We start from the raw sequence: 7,867 nt of genomic DNA on the forward strand, positions 1-7,867 counted from the left end.
TTATATTTTTCATAATGACATTCTAACGACACGTTCACTAAAAAATATTTCTCCAATTAATATTTTTTATTCTTATAAATCCTTGTACAAATTTAAGTGAAAAAAACTGATGATAACGCTCTATTAACTATTTTTCGTGTTGAAATTTTGAAGTCTTTTTAAAAAAATGCAACCTGGCGTATTTTTCAGAGGGTTTTGTGTGTTCAAAATATTTATATCAATTGATTGGTACTGAGTGGATGTGTGCACACATAGCAAAAGCTGCATTCATCTGAGTGCTTATTCAGTGTTAAAAGTGAATCGTTCGTCATTCAATTTTTTCAATCTTTCTTTGAATATGGAAATGTGTGCAATCGTATCTACTTTGAGTGAATGTAGAATTGGAAAACCTTAAGCCGCATTATTCAATAAGGGAGAATTCAATGAAAACATAATAATATAAAATTGATGATTTTTAATTTCAAATGATTTCACAGTTTTACAGCTCTGGTTTTTGGGGTCGCTGAACACGAATCTAGGTTTGGTCAAAGGAGCCTTTCATCGATTTGTGTTTGTGGACCCCTGTAATTATATGTTTTTGGGGCCGCTGAACACGAATCTGAAGTCCGTTTTGCTCCATCACGTCTAGATTTTTCCTAACCTCAAAAAACACCTCGGATTTTCTGTCACGTGAAATGGTGATGGAGCAAAACGGTCCCCAGATTCGTGCTCAGCGACCCCAAAAACATATTACAGACTAGGTTTGGTCAAAGGAACCTTTCATCGTTTTTTTTTGTGTACCTGTGTTTTCTAGAAGCTAACCAAAAGTTGATTAAAAAAATTGCCAAGCTAATAAAATATAATGGAAATTTATTTAACACGGTTGTTTACAGTGACAACAAATTATAATTTACGTAAATTTATTAACTGAACATTTTTTTTTAATTTATCAGCCCTATTCTGCATTTCGACTCGATTCGAAATTTTCTCCGTTTGGCAACTTTGGTATTCTGCGTTCCGTTTCCTTTCGATCAATCGTCGAAGTATACGATTATACCTATTCTACATTTCGATCGTAGTTCCGTTTTTCCAAGTTGCAAATTTGCTGACGGAGAACGTTTCGATTGTTATTTTCGTGGGTTTAAATAATAAAATTTTATTAAAAAAATTTAAGTAAAATATACTGCGCATGGTTGTAAAAGCCATCATAAATGAATTTTCTCGATTTCTGTGTTTTCGCGAGCGGTAATACGGGCAATACGAAAAATTGGTTCAAATAATGGCAACCAAAAGGGATATTGCCCAAGGTTTTCAAAGAGGAAGCCCAGGCGTTTTTGTTTTCATTATCTTCAAATAAGACTGTGAAATGCACTGAATACAATTTATTCTTTTTGTATACATACATACATAAAATGTGAAGTTACATAAAAAAGATGTTTTTATTATTGCATTCGTTTTTACTAACTTTTTAAAAAGAGGTGTGTATGTTGTCTCGAATTCGATTTGCTATAGAAGGATAAGCTTTGTTCTTCCCTTCCTCCTGACGGCTTTCAAAATGGAATTCATTTGCGTTCAAATCTTCCACTCTGTAGTAAATGCAAATGTTGTGGAGGGCTCAAATAACGTTTAAAATTTCACTGGATTTGAGCGATGACTAATACAGTTTAAGATAAATTTCTTATTACTCTTCACTCATCTGAGAAGGATCAAACATGTCCCTAAATCTCCGCCTTTCAACGTCCGCATCAGCAATCTGGGACTCGTCCTCCTCTTCAAGCAATAACGCTGCGGCTATGGATTTCATTCTTATAATTATGTTTCCACTTAAATTAAGAGCAAACGAAATTTTATTTTTAAATACAGTGATGCTAGATATATTTAGTTATTTTAAAATATTTACAAACTCCAACTTCATAAGCTGCTATAGTTTGGTGGCCAATATTTCTTTGTTTTGTTTCGATTTCACACATTAGCTTTGTTTCTTAACAGATAAGGAGTGTTCGCTATGCAACTGCCAGTAAGAATTTGCCAGCAACAAAATTCAGAGAACAAGGTACTTTGCTCTCCCAAAGAGAGAAACTTACTAAGTTTTGCGCGAACAGGAATTAGCAAACATTAGTAAGCTTCACTGCCAGCTGGCGTCCACGGTTTCATTTCGAACATAATAAATTTTTTACATTATTTCAGTCGGAAAACAAAACAGGGGCTATACGTATATCCCTTCTTATTCTGACTTTCTTCAACATAAGCTTCAATTTCTTTGTGTAAGTCACTGTCGGATTTCCTATATCGATAGTGGTGTCGAGTGCGTTCCGATTAAGGATACAGCTTTTTCAGCCGAGTACCTTTCAAATGTTTGGAATTAATTAAATTAATTGAATAAACGAATATTTACATACTTCTTTCGTTAGTAAATCGCAACAATTTGTTCATTTTTAAATTTAACGAACTCGTTGATTCAAATTAATGTTGACAAAAATGTAACCGTGTACCACAATCCTGCTTGCAAATTCTTACTGGCAAAAATTTTCCCAGCACGAATTTGCAACTTCCCCTCCAAATGAAATGTCAAAATTGTGCTCTCTCCTTGCAAGTTTTACTGGGTTTTTGGCTAAACGAACACGATTTGGTAACAATTGGTACCAACTTGTACACATTTTTTGCATAGCGAACACTCCTAATTATCACAAATTATCACTAATTTCTGCTGGAAAGCGTTACCCAAAGGTTAACCCAAAAAACCAACAGAAACTAGCAGCTCTCTCTCGTTCCTACGCTCTTCTTTTTTTGGCTCTCCTGCTACTTTCTGCTAGTAAAATTTTTACTAGCAGAAACTAGCAGCTGTCAAAATGGATAAACAAAAATTCGCGCCAAATATTTCCAATAGTCAAATACACCGATCAACTGATTACTTGCTAGTTTCTGCCAGTTTTGCGTTTCTTTACTTTTTCGTTATTTTACTCTTTGTGAGCGTAATTCTTTAAATTTTCTTATTCTTCTTCTTCCTGATAATTATCTGCTGGAAAAGAAAAGAAACAAAGCCATTCCTAGGCAAACAGCTTTCGAAAGATGTTTTCTCTCTTCCTCTTTCTCTTTCGATTCGATCGTAACGCAGAATACCTAATTTCGATTCTTGCGGAGCGGAATGCGGGATCGTAATCGAAATGCAGAATAGGGATGTATATTGAGCTTAATACTACGTTCAAATTGACGAGCTGAACATGTTAAAGGGGCTTGAACCAGTTAAATGAACAAAACATGTTCATAAACAAGTTAAATTGCATGCAATTGTTGTTGGAAAATTGAACCAGTTAAGTCATTTAACTCGTTTGAAAACCAGTTCAGTGCAGAGTTGTATCAAAAAGCTTTCTGATCAGGCCAATCAGAAAGACCCAAAAGCTTTCTTTTGACACGCCAACGTTCTAAAAATGTATATTCTGAAAAATATTACACAGTAAAAATTATCAAAATTGCCCGCCAAAAAGAGGCCAAGGCGCTAATAAGTTATTTCCAGGGACATAACAGTTATAAGTTTTATAGCAAAAACGTTGCTCAATAACAGTTATTAGATGAGAAATATTTTTTATTTCGTCGATAAGAGTTATAACCCAACGTTTATTTTTTACGTTGCCTGTTAACTGTTATGCAGGAGAAATATTTTTTCCGTTGCCGATAAGAGTTATAACCCAACGTTTATTTTTTACGTTGCTGGATAAGAGTTATTTTACAACGTTTATTTTTTACGTGGTCTGATAAATGTTGTAAGATTAGGATATTGATGAAGATGGAGATGGAGAATAAGATAAAGATGATGAAATAAAAGTGAGAGAGTGAAATAACTATTATCAGTAAACGTCGGGCAATAACTGTTATCAAGCAACGTAAAAAATAAACGTTGAGCAATAACCGTTATCGAGCAACGTAAAAACTATACATTGGGAAATAACTTTTATCAGCAACGGAAAAAATATTTCTCATCTATTAACTGTTATGAAACAACGTTTTCGTTAAATTTTAGAATTCAGGCAACGTTTTCAATTTGTAAAATCGAGATAACAGTTATTTTTGGTCCCTGGTTATTTCCCATGAGGTCTCATCGTACGCAGATATAAATAGAGCATACGAGCTAAACATTTTGAAGTCTTTAAGTAATCCGTATGCGTTAATATCATGAAGCAGACATTCGCACAAACCAAATTGAAACACAACCACTTGATTTTGAATATCTTTTTTTGCGAATTTTTATTAGTAATCAAACAACCGTCAAAGTTAACTCCAAATGTTCAATGTGGACGATTGTGTTTTCCAAAAGGCTCTTTTTCATTTAACAAGTTAAATGGGGCCAATTTGAACGTAATATAAGACGATCTTATTGAAAATTATTGTGGAAAAACAACGATAAAAATATTTCAAAATATGTATGGCCAGAAAATAACAAAAGGGTCATGCCATTGAAAAGAGGAAAACGACATAAATTTAAATATGCCCTAATTATCTCTATTTCAGTAGTAACCTCTTTTTAAATTACCACATTTCATTAACCTGTGGGAAAATATTAAAACAATCAAAAGAAGTTGTAATTTTTGTCTATCGAAACTTTTATTTTAGTAGGGGAGCCCCAGAGAACCTCTGCAAAATCTAAGCCATCTGTGTAGAGCCGCGCGCATAGTTTTAATCGAGCGTGTCAGATTAAGAAACGATGGGTTAATTACGTGCTGAAAATTGTGCATTTCAATAATCTGACGATTTAAGCGTGACGCTAGGGATTGGGAGGGTCGCAAACTTGCAATAAAAAAACGTTACCTTGACCGAGAGTGCGCGGTAAATTTTGTTTATTATGAAGCAAAGAGCTGAGGGTTAACGGGAAGTAACGAAAACTGTCAACAAAGATTGTCGCGTGAACTTGCCGTTTTTCAAAACTACTACAGATTTTTCTCTCTCGCTAAAGGCTCGTGTGTTTTTCCGCTGTATATGTATGTACATAAGTGTGAGCATTTGCGAATCAAAACCTTTATCTAAATTTGAGCTGGACGATGAAATTACAAAGAGCCACAAAAAAAAGCAGCAGCAAAAACAAAAATTTTATTTTTATATTCAACAATTTTTATTAAGCTTGAGGCCGTTTTTAATGAAAAACTTTTGTGGAAAAGCAACAACAATTTGAAAAAATGGTAGAATTGATACTATTTCAGAAATCACCACATTTCCTCATCAGACTTCTTCAGCGGGATTCGAACCTATGACTCGAGCTGCCTCAGCCAGTTGCCTACGCAGTGTGCTAAGTTCGCCTTATAAACTGTTGTTGCTTTTTCCTCTTTTTTTCATGTGAGCCAACTACAATCAAGCGCAGTTATTCTAGTGCTATTTATACTTGATCACGTGGTTGTTGGTTTTGTTGGTGTTTGTTAATAATTCTATTTTTAGAATGTTTAACTTTTAGGTGTGCTCGTCCTTAAGTTATTTGTTTTTGTTATTTATGGCCTTATAACAATTATATTCAAAAATTTTTATTGAGCTTGAGGTTGTTTTTAATGAAAAACTATTATGGAAAAGCAACAACAATTTGATTGAGGAAATTTTTTCTCTACGATAACCTCAACATCATCGGCGTATGCGACAATCCCATATCCATCCGCCTCCATGCGCAGCAGAAGTTGGTTCACAGTCACTACCCATGGTTTGGAGCGCCCTGCTGACGAGCAATTGGTGGATGATCCTAACCAAAGATTTCTCCACGCGCAGGTCCGTCAGAGCCGAGGTAATCACATACGGGAGGACATTGTTGAAAGCCCCTGCTATATCCAGGACTACTACTAATGCAAATTCCTTTGCTTCTAGTGATAGCTCAATTTTTGAGACTAGCGAGTGAAGGGCAGTCTTCATAGATCTGTCCTTGCTGTAGGCATGTTGCGCATTGGTTAACAGAGCTTTCCAGAGTCTTAAGTAGAAAGGATGATATTCCTAAACTTGCGAGGTTGATACGCACGCCTTTACTTGAGCGGAACCCTGCAAAACTCGAATGACCGAAACTAGAACACATTCACACAAATTTTCGATTGTCACTAATACATAAATAGTACATGTAAGAATTCGCTACGAAAAAGTCTTAGAATGAAACAACATCTTAAAATTTTTCACCTGTTTTAATATATCTTATTCACTCGCACACGTTGCATGCATAGGAATGGTGAAATTATGCGAAAAGAAAAATGAACAAAACACAGCAATCGTGAGTTGCAATTAATTTGTGAATTGTGCGGCTTGGCGTTCAGTCATTTTAATATACCTATGTACATTTATTTCAGCGGTGGAAAATATATTTAAAGTATATATAAAAGCTTTGTGTGCCTTCGTTCCAAATAGAAGTAAGTAAAAATTGCGATAAAAGTTGTTTTAAAACCGTGTATATTTAATGCATCTTTTATTGTGCAGTTGCAATTAAAAATTTGTGAATTCTGCGGCTCGGCGTTCGGCCATTTTTATTAAAATTGCATTTTGCATTCAGCGTGGAAAATCAGCTTTGTGTGCCTTTGTTCCAAACTTACAAGTAAGTAAAAATAGCGATAAAAATTGTTATAAAACTATGTATATTTATTGTGTCTTTTATTGTGCAGGTCCAGTCCAGTTTTTGTGTGCAGCATTTTCGTTCGGTGGTGGAAAATCGTTTTGCGAAGCTTAATATTTGCAAGTAAGTACTGTATTTTACAAATAAAAATGAAGAGGAGTACTTTTTATAATAAGCTTACTGCATCTTGTGAATATCCTAAATACATAGATTTTAATGAACTAAGTTTAAATAAATGTTATAAAAGTACAATTAAAAATCCTAAATGTGTTTTATTAAGACTATAACAAACAGTCACATGGGAGTAGAAATGGTGGTGAAATGCGGTCCTTATAACCGTAAAATGACGGTCATAAAGCCTGTAAAATGACGATCAATAAGCCTGAAAANTTATTGTGCAGGTCCAGTCCAGTTTTTGTGTGCAGCATTTCCGTTCGGTGGTGGAAAATCGTTTTGCGAAGCTTAATATTTGCAAGTAAGTACTGTATTTTACAAATAAAAATGAAGAGGAGTACTTTTTATAATAAGCTTACTGCATCTTGTGAATATCCTAAATACATAGATTTTAATGAACTAAGTTTAAATAAATGTTATAAAAGTACAATTAAAAATCCTAAATGTGTTTTATTAAGACTATAACAAACAGTCACATGGGAGTAGAAATGGTGGTGAAATGCGGTCCTTATAACCGTAAAATGACGGACATGAAGCCTGTAAAATGACGATCAATAAGCCTGAAAAATGACGGTCGTTATAACCGTATAAAGGCGATCATTTCAACCGTAAAATGATGGTCATTGTGGCCGTGAAATGACGGTCATTATGCCCGTAAAATGGCGATCATAAAACCAGTAAATACCTTAAGAAAACATTTGGTCATTTGACTAGTAAAAACCAGAGTAGCTGTGACGGGTGTAAGCGGTGCAGCTATACATTTAGCTAAGCTCACAAGACATGAGGGAGAGCGAGATGTAAAGTCACACGTACGGGAACATAAAGAAAGAAACGGTCACAAAATCTACCGATGCNGACATGAAGCCTGTAAAATGACGATCAATAAGCCTGAAAAATGACGGTCGTTATAACCGTATAAAGGCGATCATTTCAACCGTAAAATGATGGTCATTGTGGCCGTGAAATGACGGTCATTATGCCCGTAAAATGGCGATCATAAAACCAGTAAATACCTTAAGAAAACATTTGGTCATTTGACTAGTAAAAACCAGAGTAGCTGTGACGGGTGTAAGCGGTGCAGCTATACATTTAGCTAAGCTCACAAGACATGAGGGAGAGCGAGATGTAAAGTCACACGTACGGGAACAT

This window comes from Rhagoletis zephyria, unplaced genomic scaffold (genome assembly GCF_001687245.7).
Source record: "Rhagoletis zephyria isolate East Lansing unplaced genomic scaffold, Rhagoletis_zephyria_1.1 Rzeph_scaffold_01195, whole genome shotgun sequence".
In the NCBI taxonomy this organism is placed as follows: Eukaryota; Metazoa; Arthropoda; class Insecta; order Diptera; family Tephritidae; genus Rhagoletis; species Rhagoletis zephyria.